The following is a 16085-nucleotide window of genomic DNA, read 5'->3' as shown; positions in this document are numbered from 1 at the left end:
CCCTGACATCTAGCGTCAAGGCAAGAGCAAAGCCACGTGGCATAGTGTGGAATATCTGATCCTGCTGCAATCAGAAAACTCACTGACCTCAAAGCTTAACAAGTGTAAAATCTCAGCTAAGTAATTTGCTGTAAAAACTTCAAGTTATTTTTTAATTTACACAGTAATGTCCAGCAAAAACTAGTGGGCATAGCCCTGCAAAACAAAAAATGAATTTCAAATTACAGCCCTCTCTACACTGAGGTGTGCGCACCTCATGAAAGGAACTCTTCCTTCAAGATGGCTCTTGCTATAGGGAGATGTGGCATTTCTTCCCATCCAACTGTTTTTCCTTGACTCTGTCCACAAGTTTGCCTTGGGTGCTTGTTTATGGTGTGAAAATAAATTCATGATGCAAACTTATATAAATATCCTCCCTGAGTAATTCTGAGTGGGTAAGTTCCAGGAGAGAAATAGATTGCCTTGGAACAAATGGTGATTGTCAGACCACAGCCAGGGTAGTATTACACAGACAACTGCAGCTAATTTTTTAGAAGGCAAATGCAGCAAGAGGCTCTATTTCACTCCTTTTTCTCCCATGGCCACGTCTTTCTACTTCAGCTTTCAGCACATTTCCTTGCCCCACGTCACATGACAAGATCCTCACTTTAATTAGATGCCCTGTTGCTATTTCCTCCTTTTTTTTGAGAAGTGCAACCGTTCATTCTATATCTGTCTGTAATTTGCCTAAGCAGCGGTTATTCACATGGCTGTAGCAGCAAGCATCCACCATCCACAGCATCAAACTCCGGTCAAACTACGCTGGTGCTGGGGAACCCATGGCAGCACGGCTTTTTTGTGGTGCCACTTCTCAGGAAAAAGAGAAGCCCTAGAAGCTAACAGATTTATTTAAGAGAAGGCAGACTCATGCAGTTGTATACGCTATTACATTACAGTTGTCGTGTATTACATTACAATACAGTTGTAATTATTACTTCACAGTTTTATACTTTATTACATTTATACATTAGAGGGTGGTGAGGCACTGGCACAGGTTGCCCAGAGAGGTTGTGGATGCCCCATCCCTAGAGGCATTCAAGGCCAGGCTGGATGGGGCTTTGGGCAGCTGGGTTGCCAACCCTGCCAAGAGCAGGGGGGTTGAAACTAGATGGTCTTTAAGGTCCTTTTCAACCCAGGCCATTCTATGATTACTCCTTGACACTATTAGTGAGAGCTAAGAACTTGTCAGCACTGCAAGACAAAGCACACCAAAGAAGGTTCCAAATCCCCGTAGAGCATGAAGAGCACTGCTTTTTCCATGGCCTTCTGGAAAGTTTGGTCACGCTCTGTACAAATTTCTGACAACTACTGCTCATCTCTGGGCAGTGTTTTTCTCCACCTGGAGGAAGGATGATCGCCTCAAGCTGCACAGCTAACCAGCTGTTCTTGCCTGAAGCCCCTCAGAGACAAGCACTCTGTGATGTGGTGGCCCTTCAGCAGACACTCTCAGGACGCCTTATGGGACCAGCTGCGCTTTCCCTAGCACAGGGAAGCTTCTGGAGGCTCTTACGTGGGATGGCAGAAAAGCAAAGCAGGTTTCTAGACTGACCTGACCAGAGTGCCAGGTATAATTAGGGTGTGTATAGGGATTTCAACTTCAACAGGAGACTGACTGTTAGGAAAAAAGCAACAAAACCCCAAAGCTCTCAACAAATAAGCTGGACAACACTGGGTAAAGCCATGTTACATCCCTGTGGTTGTCTGAACTGCATGCCCCAGGGCCACGGAACTCGAGGCATTCCTAGTGCTTGCTCAAAGCACAGTACAATTTCTTTCCACACAAACTAATTTAACTCATCTTCACGAGGGCTGTTGCATGCCTTAGTGTCCTCCACAGCACAGCCAGAGCCAGAAACGGGGAGGCTTCTCCAGGTCCTGCTATTAATACATGCCACTTGTGGCTTACAGGGCCATTAAAACTGGCAGGGAAAAGAAACTGAAAGCAGACAGGCAGGAAGGTCTCTGCTGACCTCAAGAACAAACAGTCAAGCAAGAAAGCAGCAACTGCAACTGTGATCACAGACTGAACAGCTGTGCTCACCCAGCCCTCTTCACGGTAACTGAAAAGCACAGGGTGACAACAAAGCTCTTCACACATTTGGAGAGCTTTTCTCAACCTTGTGCTCGCAGCCATCAGTCAGCAGCATCTGACCCTTCCTTCTCAATTATGAAGAAAGGGACAAGAAGGTTGGATGGCAATTCACTTGAGGACACGAGAAACACCAGCTGACTTCAGTCAGAAACAGACAGACTGTAGATTATATCAAGTTGTAGAAAATACAAAGTTGTGTTCATCTACTTTTACAGAACTATGAGCAAATCCAGTGATCTATGTTTATAATTTTACCCTTCCAGACAAAACTCATACAGACTTACCACATAAATGGCTTTCTACTTAAATCTTCAGAGAGAGATTTGTTGCCTTTTTATAAGCTTTGTACCAATAAAAGAATAACCAGTACAAGAGCTACACACCTATATATTCATTGCATACCTGAGCAAGGTAACGAATCAAACCATAGCCGAGCTAGGTAACAAATCAAACACTAAACCACGTTAAGATGCCAGAAGGAAGCAGTGCCAGGCTAGAGCAGCAGCAGAGAAGAAAACAGTAACCATTTTATCCCGCACAGTATCGGTGCTCACTAACTTCTGACACCTGGCCCACCTGCAGGGTCCCTTTTGAATCCCTGACGCCAGATGATTGGTGTGACTTTCACTAAAATATACTCTGTTAAAGGTTAGCATCTCCTCATTCTCACGCAGCCACCCTTATTGCAATTGTCAGTGTCTGAACTAAGCTTGCAAGAAAACAACGCCTGAAATAGCATCGCGTTGTTGTTGGGTTACTTGATGCTGAGGAGCACCACAGGGGTCCTGGTTTAGGTTTTTGCTGCTTCAAATATATCACGTATAATGTCATATCTCCTAGAAGGATCATGCAGACTGGGATGTCAACACATGGTCCTTACATTTAGCTTTTTTCAGGTCTTCTTTACTAACCCACACCAACCATTTCTATTGGTCATTTTTGGTGCTGAAGCATTCCTCCGACACTGGAGGCCTACACACAGAGCACTGTCGCTCTGTGAACACAGACCGCACCCGTGACCGGCAAGCAGCAAGAGCCAGAGAGACACCAGATTTTCATACTGACCACAAGCACCCCAACCACTGCTAAGAAATCCACGTCTGACTCCAAATTTACCACTTCACAGAAACTTTTGGCACTTAGGCACAAAATCCCAGCACAAGAGCAGAGCAAGAGGGTGAAACCCCACCGGAAACCATCACACGTTTAGGGAAGTTCCACGCCAGTGCTGCTAGGAGCAGCAAGGGGCTAGTGCTGGGATATCACCTGCAGCAGCGTGCAGCTCTCCAGAGATGCAAGGCCCCACGTACCCAGACGCCACTCGGTTCCTGGCTGCTTCTGCAGCCCCGGTGCCCCTCCTGCCCAGGGCCAAGCCACGCAGCCCAGGGGTGCGGGAGGCAGCCCGTGGGTGTAAGCTAAATGCAGGCTCTGCGGGGCTGATGGTTAATACTGAAAACAAATCAGAATGGAGTGGCGGATACTATCCACAAAAGAGTTAATCTGGTGGGCAAAAGATTAAAGCCCAGCAAGGAACCAGGATAGCTCGTTAAAAATGAAATACTCTGCCTAATGTTTGCCCTTTTACTCATTCCATTCCAGAGCCGCTAGGGTAAATCTGCTAGCGTTTTGGCTTGTAGATAACCCGACTAGTAAATCAAAGACCAAGAGCACATAATTAGGAACTCATCTGTTCCAGATTATAGAATATACAATTTGTTTTCACAAGCAAGAGGACAAACCCCGTAATTTACTTGACATTTCACCACCACCTTGACATATCATCTTTCTGCTGGTGAAAATAAATTGCCTAGCAGCTGTGTTATATATTTTACCTAAATGTATATTTGGATCTGTCACGTGCAGTTTATGAGATTTGTGGCAGTTTTAAGGGGCAGAGACTGCTCCTACTCAGCTGCACACAGGCAGCATGAGAAAACATGGCAGTACATGGCATGGGGGTAAGCACGAAAGCAGCACAGGTGAGCAGGACAACTCCTTCACACCAATTCATCAGCACCAGCTCACTAAACATCATCCTTTATCACATTTGAATTCAAATTGCACGGCTGCAACACCCCAGTACTTGGGATCAGAATGGCACGAACAGAACAATTTTCAGAACTGACACCTAAATGGGTCTGTTGGGAAGCCCTGCACCCCTGGACAAGCACAAGGTTTTGTACTGCCCGGGGTACCAGCAGAAAAGCTGCCGATCTGTGCCTCACGAGCACATACACGCAATCACATGCCCTGCCAACAGAAATCCCCCCTCCAGCAGACAGCCGTTTACGGAGACGCATCATTAATCCATCCGGCTCGTGCTATATTCCCCTGGGAGTTCATTTCTCTGCTCCATCCATCCCGCTTAGATGGTGCGAGTGTTGAAGGCACGCTGAGGCACTCTGCAGGAACCTCAGCTCCAGCACAGCCAATTCCAGCCCCCAACAACCAGCTACGTAATTAGTAAGGCAGTACACTTGATTGAAGGCACATAAGAGAGAATGGTGTCTGCACGTCTCCATCTCTTTTATGGGGCCGTCCATTCCACCACAGGCACAGCTCTGCTCTACTTCCCTCAATCATAAGCTTAATGGGGGACTCTTGAAAGGAATAAGTTTCTGCAGCTGCAAGCACTGAAATAATTCCTGCTGCTAAAACCAACTATCAAACCCTAGATATCCAGTCATTACCTGCATGACAGCTGCCTTCAGAACCTGTTCCCTGGTACTCCACGACTCAAGGGAAGTCTCTATTGCCATCAGAGTGAAGATCCTCTCCTTTCACCTGGGAGTAACACTGCCCCCTACACCCAAGGCAGCACAGGCCACAGCTGTGACACATCTTCCTTCTCGCCTCTGACAAGGAGCTGCTGCAGAGACCGTGGCTGAATGTGAGCTCTTGCTTCAAGCTCCATTTGGCTGATTTTATATACTACTACCTCAAATACCTCCTTGCGAGGCTGGACTTCTCATGTCCCATACCGCCAGCGCTCTCATCAACTGATGAGCTCAAGCACAGCCCCGAGCACCACGGAGCCCTGGTAGCTCTGGTTGCTCAACACACTGCGTATTGCACACAGGAGCCAAATTCACTTCTCTCTCTAGCCTTTTGCCCTGAGAATCAGCATCTGCCAAGGGGCTACTTGCACACCCACGCAGCCAGGTGGGGCACGCGCATTGGCAGGCACATGGCAGCTAGCTTCCCTTGCTGCTCTCTTTCTCCTAACCAGACAGATGACATCAAACCATTAATAACATGCAACTGCTCTTTATTAGTTCGCTTGCAGCGTAGAAAGGAAAAACATCTCCCAAGAGTTAGCCATCACCAGTAAGTGGCGAAAAAAGCTCAACAACTAATTGGCTGAAGTGCATTTAATCCAGAAGGTCAGCTGGCTGTAAGAGATGAAAGGGCACCTTCCAAGGGATCAGAGTGCAAGCCCTGATCATAAGGGAAGCATCCTCAGGAACATTTTTATTACTCACAAGTTAAAGCAATGACTGGGACAGCCCCAGAAAATCCTTCATACACAGTAACATACTCTGCGACAAGGGGAAGAACCCACCTTGGTCCCATTCTCTCTATTTTGACACGCATAGGCTAGCTTTTTTCCCCTGTAGTCTCAAGTGACAACACTCGTGTACCATCACATGCTGTAGTAAAAACGTTACCACCAACACAAGCAATTTTTCCATCCACGTGAGCACATCCGTAGCTCATTTTGAAAATCTGCAGAAGGGCTTAACCACTCAGAGAGGCCGGAGTATCACACCTACATTTGGAGCATGACTAATTCTCAGGGGAACTGTTACCCTCGGGAGCATGCAGCTGAAACTGTCGTGACCATGGGGACTGTGCTATGAACAGCGTTCATCTTGCCCGCTCAGCGCTGCTGAAAGGAATAAGCACATCAAATCCATGTCGTCGTCTCCCCTCCACAGTCAAGTAAGAAAACCAGCGCTCTGCTGGGTGAGGAACGCACCCACCGGGTGGCCCAGGATTAACTCCCCAGAGCTGTGAGCCAGCACTGCAGGACGTGGGCACACCTCCTCCCTCACCCAAGCCCCTGGCATTACGGGGGCTTGGGACAAAGTTGCATTTTGCCTCCGAGAATTGCCTGTACGGGGCTTTTTGTGGCCTCCCATCACAGCCTCCAGCTGCTCCTTCCAGGAGCCGTCTCCAAACCCAGCAAAGCTGAAAAATTCAACCCCCCGAGGGATCCTAAACTTTTACATAAATCTTGTCTGCCTTCTATAATTTTTTCTTGTCTAAACAGATCATCTTTTCTGAAGAGGAACCGATAGAAGAGCACAGCCTAATTCCTGCCTCCAGGTCTTGGAACACAAACACTCCTGCCGAGCCTTCTCTCAAGCCTTCCTCAGAGGAATTTTAAGCCCAGAAGGTGCCACCAGGGACCAGCATAATGCAGCAGCTTTCCCTCCAACGCTAGAGATATTCCTGCAGGGCATATTCCAGCTAACACAAGTACATGGGTGCCTAACAAGCTACATAAACATTCTCACAAACCACCAGGAGGATGTTTGATAGAGGAGACATTAGGTTTTGAATAAAAGTTATTTAATATGTTTAAGAAAGGTGTTTTTTTTTTTTTTTTTTTTTTTTTTTTATAGTCCCAGCTCAGCAACCCGTAGTCTCTTCCTGAGACTCCCTAACATGCCAGCCTGGAGGGTTCTCAAGCATTCAGCACGACTATGCCTAATCTGTGCAAGTGCAGAAAACAAACTGCACCACTGCAAATCACCCACTAAGAGCAACCCATGTGATGAGTGGCAGGAGTCTGAGAATCAAGCAGCGTTGCTCAGGTTTTGCTGCAGAGGAGAAGTTGCTCAGTTCTAAAACAAGAGTTGAAGAGTAGGCGCAGCCTGCAGAGACCAGAGCCTTACGAGGCAGTTCCTACTGGCACTCAGGGGAAACAAGTCCAGCTCCTGTGAAGCTGATGAGCTGCTGCTGGCAGGAAGCAACGCAGTGAGGTCAAAGTCTGACAGCAATTTTCACAAGTAAGTGTTCTAGGGAAATTTTCGTCTCCTCTGCAACACGTTCCCCTGTGCTGGGCGCTGTTCTTGCTGCCCTGATTCAGGCTTTTACTAGCCAACTGCTATAACCACCCTTACAGAAGGCAGCTCAGAAGTTTCCAAGCAATTAGAGCTGCTCTAAGCCATGCACAAATTAATTACATCCTGGTACAATTAAGAGATACAAAGGCTACCCTTAACTGAGCACATCCAACAAGTTTGGTACAACAGCTCAACATTTGGTGTGATTTTGTCCTGCTTCTCTTTGCAAAACAGCTTGTATGCTTGTACAGCATGCAATCTTCTGCAGCTCAGACACTTCAGGTGAAGGCAAGGCTAGAAGCAAATCCCCATTCTGCCAACTGCCTGTCTAATGAGGCAAAAGCTGAAGACAGTGCCTTGCAGCAAGGGGCAGCATGGCTTCTTGTCTCGGCCTTCCCTTCACAGGTCCCAGGCAGCCGCTGCCACCTCCTGCAGAGGAAGAGCGTGCAAGAACTGCTCGCCACATCCTGTGGTCGCAGCCTTCCCCTGCAGTGGAATCTTCCACCATGGGATTTGGCTGCTCTTGGGGGAAACCTACCCGTTTTTATCGCCCTTGCATTAGTGGAGCTGCCATCTAGATTTTAGGTAGCTCTCCGGGTCACCACACACAACAACCATTCCCAGGAAATCAAAACCAACTGGAAAGCATGAATAAAACATGTCCTGTGCACAGCAGCGAAGAAAAGCTTTTATCACAAGCTAAAACAACACTGCATGCAATTGATTCCTTAGGGCACGCACCGAAACAACTCGCCGGTTTAAAGGGTAACTTTTTAATGGGATGTAAATCACGAAACATTTCAGGTACCCAAAGCGATGCCATTTCACAACAGACCTTTGCATCACCAGGCAGTCAGACAGGAGAGCTGCACTGGCTTCCCTAAGTAGCGTCTGCTTTCTGTGATCCATTGCACTGAGAAACTGCTCAGCCACGGCTCTGTGCAAGCAGTGCCAACACGAGCTCCCCTTTTACACAACACCAGCTTTCACGATTACAGCTCTGCTACCTCCAGCCAGGTGCCCTCCTGTAGTGGGTTTATGTGACAAGGTTTTGGTAGCAGGGGGCCATAGGGGTGGCTTCTGTGAGAAGGATCTAGAAGCTGCCCCATGTTTGGTAAGGGCCCCACTGCTGACCAGAACTGAGCCAATAAGTGATGTTGTTTGCGCCTCTGTGAGAGCATATTTAAGACAGGGGAAAAAAACGCTGCGCCACACAGCAGCTGGGAGAGTGAGAGGAGTGAGGAACAGCCCTGCAGGCGCCAAGGTCAGTGCAGAAGGAGGGGGAGAGGTGCTCCAGGGGCCAGAGCAGAAGTCCCCTGCGGCCTGTGGTGAGGACCATGGTGAAGCAGGCTGTCCCCCTGCAGCCCATGGAGCACCACGATGGAGCAGGGTTCCACGCTGCAGCCCGTGGAGGAGACCACGGTGGAGCAGGTGGCCCTGCACCGACGGAGACTGCGGCCTGTGGAAGACCCCTGCCGGAGCAGATTCCGGGCCGGACCTGCAGCCTGTGGAGAGGAGACCACGCAGGAGCAGGTGACCTGGCAGGAGCTGCTGCCCGTGGGGGACCCAGGTTGGAGCAGTTTGCTCCCGAGGGATGGACCCCATGGTACGGACCCATATCTGGAGCAGTTCTTGAAGAGCTGCTGCCTGTGGGAAGCCCACGCTGGATCAGTTCAGCAAGGACTGCATCCCGTGGGTGGGACCCCACAGCACAGGGGATGAGAGTGACCAAGAAGGAGCGGCAGAGAAGAATTTCTATAGACTGACCATAGCCCCCATTCCCCCGTTCCCCTGCGCCGCTCGGGGGGAGGAGGTGGAAGAGGGTGGATGGGGGGGGGAAGGTGCTTTTGGTTTCTTTCCTTTGTTTCTCACCTCTCTAGCTCATTCGTAATAGGCAATAAATCTTACTATCTCCCTATGCTGAGTCTGTTTTGCCCATCACAATAATTACTGCGTGATCTCCTCGTCCCTATCTCAACCCTTGAGCCCCTTTCATCGTATTTTCTCCCTGTTCCTCTTTGAGGAGGGGGAGTGAGAGAGCGGTTGTGGTGGAGCTCGGTCACCCACCCGAGCGAAACCATCACACCTCCCCATCCCGCGGAGGAGTCCCTCGCACGGGTTGGAGGGTGAGGGCACCCTCACAGCTCTGCCGGCACGGCTGGGCAGAAGGCAGCAGCCCAGGCTGGGTCATAACCCTACCGCCTGCACAGGGCTTGTCAACTTGCGGAGTACTTGAAAGGCACTGCTTTTACAGCATGCCATTCATCCCACAGCCTGCGAGTACAGCAACTCTCACCTGGGCGCAGCACCACCAGCTTTCTGTCTCCCAAGGCCAGCACCCAGGAGAAAGCCAGCTGCAAAGCTGCGCTGTGCTGCAGGAAGCCCTCTGGTCACCCCCACGAGAACAAATCAAGAGTTTGTCACAGCACAAATAGTCAAGTACAGCACCAGGTACAGCTCGGCACCGCCTGGTCTCCTGCGTGAAGACTGATGACCCTACTTTCATAATTTTTTTTTTTTTTTTTTTTTTAAGTCAACTGCCCATTTTGGAAAGTATTTCAAAGAATTCACTTTAAAAAAATGAACATCAGTAAGAAGGAGGAGCTCTCACTGCCCCAGACACCTTCTTTGATGGTGAAGTCTGCGACAGCAGCTCAGAGGGCAGTTACAGCTGGTGTTAAATTTACCAGGCGCTGACTCCACGTGGCCGTGCTCAGTGTAGAACAGCCAGGCCAACAACCTGGGTGAGATCTGCGGGTGCTCGCAGAGGCCTGTACAGCTGCCACAGCCCAGTTGCAGTTGCGGTGAGACAGAACCCATGTTTAATTATTGAAGCCCTTTAAATGTGACAAAGGCAACCAACTCCCTTCCAGGTACCACATCTAACTCCTGGAAACACAAAGACGACATCCTGGTCCTCTCTGGATTATCAATCCAGCTAAATCGGGGGGCTCCCTCCACCAGAAGGAACATCTCTCACCTGGGGGAACGCAATGACTTATTCTGCTAGTCCCGGCAGCCTGGGAATGACAGCAGCGTACCAGTGAGAAAGAGCTCAGCCTTTGCATCAACTCCCTCTTCCCATAATACAAGTTAATACTGCGATCTGTGCTGACAGCAGCCAGAAGCAATCGCAACGTGTCAACAAAGGAAGAGAACGCCTGCCAAGCCTGCAAGCGTGAGAAACAAAGAAGCGTCCTTGGCAGGACAGATGAAGCCTTCAACCATCTTCCCCTCTAACCATCCTAATTGCTTCAGACCCTCAGGAACAGGTAGCAGCTGGCTTAGAGCTGTCTCCTAGCAAGACATTTGAGTTCAAGTCAGTCAGCAGGAAGCTACGCAACAATTAAAGGATCACAGTTAAAGCAAGGCCCAGAAAAAGCCACCTACCCAGTGCTAGCGAGTGCAGGATCCGTGCTCTCCAGCCCCACGTGAAGCCATTCCTCACAGCGTACATGCAGAGCCAACTCCACCTGCTCCGTTTATCAGCAGTCCTGCCCACAAGCTTACTTTCCTCACAGTTCCTGAAGTTTTTCACCTTCAAACAGCTTCAGAAAGCTTCAGGCCTGACCAGACCATTAGGTCATCCTGTCTGACCTCCTGCAGATCAGACCCTGGCATTTCTCCGCTACCTCTGGGCTAAACTCAGCCAGCATTAGCTGACAAACAGTTTCCAGCAAACCTGCCAGTCTGGATGTCAAAGGAAAAAGTGGAAGTCTACCCTTTTCCTGCTTTTAGGAACTGCAGCCTTATTTTCTAGTTACAGTTGCACGTTCCTAACTTCTACCCATTTGTTATTGCATCTCTCACCCTACTTTAGTAAACATCCTTTCCAGGAAAGAAAAAGTATTGTAACACAGAGACTCCAGGGACTGCTTTTGAAAAAACTCAACAGCAAAAGTTCCTCAGGTCCTCCCTAAAAGGCATTTCCTTATTTTTTTAAACGCAAAAAAAATAATCTGACTTGGTTTTGATGTGTTGCCCCAGTACTTCGATATCCCCTTTAAAAGGGGTATCAAAATTTCTCTCAGTGGCTTTGCCAGGGCTAGCATGCAGACTAAGAAGCAATGACACACTTGCGTATCTGTGCCTAACTTTGCACGCACCCACTTTAAGGTCTTTGTTGCTTTAGTGACTCACCTGCATCCAGACCATCCTGCCTACCAGCACATCCTCACTGTAGTGCAGCAGCCACCAATTTAATCTGTTTACTTGCAGACTGCAAACCCAAATGCTGGACTGTGGCTGTTTCTGACAAAAGCCTGCAGCAGGTAATGATTCCTTAATCAACAGCTAGAATGAGATCAGTTCTCTCTTGGCCAACCAGCTGGGAACAGCTAGCACTTGCAAATCACCAACTCCTGCGATGCCGAGTACCTCTTTTTTCCCAGACCTATTACACCTGCACAATTATTTTTTTTCCAAGCTGAATGCTTCTACTGAAGAGACACCACGTGGCTTCTTTGCCAGCAACTGCTTTCCTGTAAGCCAGGCTGAATTGCACTACCACATTGCCAGCCTCTAATTCTTTATTGAATGAATCTTGTTTGACTTCTCATCTATCGTCCCTGGCACTATGGGCAGGCTAGCAAGCCTACCGATGAGCTCTGAGATCTTCTGAGCTCCTGGTGCACTGAACAATGCCCCTCTCCTGGCTCACTGCACACCCCACTAGGCAGAGAAACACCACTTACCACCCAAAGGTACATTTCAGCTAAAATTACCACCTACAAAATCACATCAAGCGTGGAGCAGGTAACTAGGGATTCTCGTGGCAGAAGCTGCAGCACCAGTTGCACAGATCAGCACAAGGCCTTCTGGCCCCATCTTGGGCGCCCAGCTGCCCCTGCAGTACAAACCTACTCTTCAGGCCATCTGTGTGGCCACTCCAGCCCTACTGGCTGCAAATGCATCCTCAGCTCCCAGCCAGGGACCTCCAGGGACCTTCATACTCACCTTCCCTTCTGTGAATCTCTATTCCGCACGACAGCGAAAAGGCTCTCCGATCAGAGAAGATGCCCTGAGGCAAGGGGGGCAGTTATTGAGCTCCATTAGCAAAACCCAATAGATCAAAATAATGAGTCAGCAGCTCACAAAGGAGACTTAAAGGCAGCTCTAGCTTTCCATCCCCATCTCTGTTCCTTCTGCTTTAAGCAGAAGGACAGGTGTGATGTCCAACTACAACTTCAGTGCTAGATGTAACTTCTATTCTTAACTTCATAAAAAAGCCTTCAGCAAAGAAGTAGGTTTTGCAGTTGTTTAATCTATATCCACAACCTTTTATCTTCATTCATTCTTTGTACCAAACTAAACTTAGGAAATACGATCAAGCCTGCCTACAGGTGTTTTTAGAGAATTTTAAACATTCTAGCACAGAAATAACCTGAAATTAAGCTGTCGATAACAGCCCAGTAAGCTTCTTTATAGAGAAGACTTTGAATTGTTCCAGCACCTGGCCTCCCACTGCAATATAGTCTTGAATGTTGTTCCCTCCTCTTTTTCCTGTACTTGTATCTGTTTACAACTTAAAATTATATTACACCATATCTATGTTTAAAGCCCCTGTAGTGCTGTAACACAGTTGAAAACAGCAACACATCACACATGGGAACAGACAACCACCAACTTGTTCCATTTTTACTCTGCAATGTCTCTAAATCTTAATTTAAGTCTCTGTGATTATTAAATGTACGCTTGTGGTTTGCAAGAGGCCTGGCTGCTCAGCTGGGGAGTGACAGGACTCCTGTCTTAGGGCGTCCCTTACCTTCATAAAGCAGATGACAAGAAAACAAGCACTACAAAGAAAGTTCAAGCGATACCATGATTTTACAAAGACGGTAGTACTTCAAAACCAAAACATCTTCAGGAGCTCTTATATTTTTTGCCACTTTTATCCATCACTGTGGTATGTACCACAATCATCTCTCTCCAGATTATGCATATGCTAATTCAAAGAACAAGAAAACAGTCATGCTGCTGCCTGTGACACTAAAGGCTAATGGGAAGCACAACAGAATGCCATGCCCAGGACTGACAAGATCAAGAGCAGGAACTATAAGGAGGGATGATTTCCTGTACTTCAGAGCTGAGGATTACAGCTGACACTGCGCTATGAACTTATGAAGTCATTACAGAACAATAACTGCAGCTTACCACGCCTTACCATTTCTTTCAGATTTTATACCTGGGGCAACAACTTAGACTGTCTCTATAGAGCAGAGTCAAGCTACACCGAGCATGCAGGGTAATGCAGTCTTCTTGCTTACTGGCTTTTTAGAACACTCAGTGGCCGTTTAAATGGAGCTCAGGTACGTAACTGCATGGTTTAAAAGCCAAGTCTCTGCAGCACTGCAGAGCTTGGTATCCAGAAATGATCATATACTCAGGTATCACTCTCTGAAGTCTCCTACAAACAAAAATGGAAGTGTGTATGTACCCTCAAGCGTGTAGAAGTTGAGATGATGATTGCAGCACTCGAGAGCCAACTAAAACATAACCATGCCAAACCTCTCCTTGAGCTGGGTAGTTTCTGTAACACGCAATTTCTTCAGTTGTTCCCCCAAAACCTTCCCTTCACACCGTGCTGTAAAATGCTTTGTCAATTACTTCTTTTGGAGTACGGTAGCACACAAAAAGGAAATTAGGAAGCACTTCTCATTCAGCTGTAATAAAAACGCTAGCAACCTGTTTCTGCCTGGACAGTGGGGGAATAGGAATTGTCATGATGGTAACCTTTGCTTTGCGACGAAACCAGGGTTTGTCTTTCCTGTTAGAAAGCAGATGAGACTGTACACAGGTTTTGCGCTAATGAAACCAAAAAGCAGCAAATAAAAAAAAAACTTGAAAGGAGACAGCTTTCTCTACTACACACTCTGCATTGAGGTTTTTTAACAGTGGAGTTTAGCAGAAACCACTAGGCTTGTAAGGCACAGAGTGAGCTCGCTTGCTGCATAGCCAAACAATCTCATTAACAAAATGCACTTGAACCAGCTCACTATAGTCAATAAAATAAACTGCTTCTTCAATTAAAAATAGCTATAGCAGAACGTGTCAAAGACTTGAGACCTTCCCTTATTACGGATGAACGCATCCTCCAAATCAACACAAGTGACATGTTGCCAGTTCTCCCACAGATATATTGAGCGCAGCAATAAGGATCAAAGTACCTAGTAGTAAACCTAAAGCTATTGAGCAGCTAACCAGCTAGTGATACCCACACAGTAACATACTCTGGATTATGAAATTGCCTTCTCTTTTTACAAAAACCAAAGCAAACAAACCAAAAAGCCAAAAGCATAATAAACATCTGTATATAATACCTGTGAAAAGTATTTGTTCCTAGAACTTTAGAAAAAATGACTAAACTATTGTGTGAAAAAAGCTTAAAACAATAATGAAAGTAATAACAATTTTTAAAACTTAATTTCTAAGGCAGAACAAAGAACAATATACTAACTCAACCTAAGGAAAGTCTACCTACCATACAAGTTTATATAAACTTCAAGTAATTTGGCTTAACCAAAGCACTGATCAGCAGTGAGTTAGCAGGGGGGAACAATCACTAAAGCAGATGGAGAAAGAAGCAAATAACTTGTCTGAAATATGATTCTTTAGGCTACGATTCAGCTTCTTAGGATTGGGATAGTAAGTGGCATTTTATTATGTTTTAACATCTGATAAAGGTTGAATAATGTCTTAGCTTTTTCAAGCCATAAAATATTGTTAAGGTTGTTGTAATGTACTTTGCTGTTCGTACTGAACAGGTAATAAAAATTGTTTGTTTTTTTTTGTTGTTGTTATAAGTTGCACAGCTCATCAGTAGTGACTTAATCTACACTAATACTTGCTAGGACACGAGAGGGAGGTGTACAAATATAAATGCTTCTTTTTTATTAGCCTGTACTGCATAAAAGTACTGTCATACTATCTATTTGCATTTTTATTGCTGTTTTAACTTCTATCTGTTAGATTTTTATTGCTGTTTTAACTTCTACCTGTTAGATACCTCAGGAATCTAGAAGAGAAGCTAAATAAAATAATGGTTGGTAGTGAAACTTTAAGCTGTCTGAATATGCTTACTTTTCCACTAAAAAGTGGAAAAGTGCTTTTTAGCAAGCATGAGAGCCATAGTTTTAGTTCCTGTAACCATAGAAATATTCTATGGAGAGCAGCACAGGGAGGGCTGGAATTGGTTTAGTTATCCAGATTGTTTTCTACAGTCTATTTACTAGTAAAGCTGGGCTCTAGAAGTGGTTTGATCTTTTTTTTTTTTTTTTTTCTAAATAAATGGTTATACTTTTAATTCTTTGCTGCTGCAATGAAATAGATGTTGTATGGTCATTAAGCATCAACTGAAGATGACTGACCATATCCCAGCCTAGCTTTCTTAATCCAGTAAGTTTTTTTTTCCTCATGAGATACTTTATGCAGTGATAAAAAATAGTTGACTAACTATAAAGAAAAAAGTCATTACATTGAAAAAATGTCTTGTGTTAGAAGAGATCTCTAAGCTTTCTTAGAAATTCTAAGACCTCTAAGCTTCCTTTCACATGTTTTTTTTCATGGAAAAAGTTATTTGGAGGTTATTAGGGGTGTCTTCCTAATGCATAGTTTGCACCAATTTGAAGGGTTTTCTTAGAAGTTGTTTTTACCAGATCTCCATAAGTAAAGGGAACTACGGTTCTGCTGGAGCAAACCATAAAACCAACACAATCTCAAGAACCCCAAGTTCAGTTACACAAACTACTTGTAAATAATGTTACATGTTCCCTTTAATCAGCCTGCAAAACTTGGGGAATATTTGCTCCTTGACACAGTATCCTGACCTTATGCCTTTTTCACCTATGGGAGAAAAAATTCACTCTGCTGTGCAATGACCCATC

General features: G+C 46.3%; 1 protein-coding gene across 5 annotated transcripts in view; it reads left to right on the top strand.

Moving 5' to 3' along the window:
• Nucleotides 1-13953: 13953 nt before the first annotated feature.
• Nucleotides 13954-16085, top strand: part of LIN54 (lin-54 DREAM MuvB core complex component) — a 53500-nt gene continuing 51368 nt past the window's right edge. For all 5 annotated transcript variants that reach the window (XM_035324590.1, XM_035324589.1, XM_035324587.1 and 2 more), the window contains exon 1: nucleotides 13954-13958. The gene's annotated coding sequence lies outside the window, so the exon portion shown is untranslated. The remainder of the gene's footprint in view (nucleotides 13959-16085) is intronic.

This window comes from Oxyura jamaicensis, chromosome 4 (genome assembly GCF_011077185.1).
Source record: "Oxyura jamaicensis isolate SHBP4307 breed ruddy duck chromosome 4, BPBGC_Ojam_1.0, whole genome shotgun sequence".
NCBI classification, from domain to species: Eukaryota; Metazoa; Chordata; class Aves; order Anseriformes; family Anatidae; genus Oxyura; species Oxyura jamaicensis.
The sequence above is the reverse complement of the archived record's forward strand: the minus strand, read 5'-3'. Positions and strand labels throughout refer to the sequence as shown.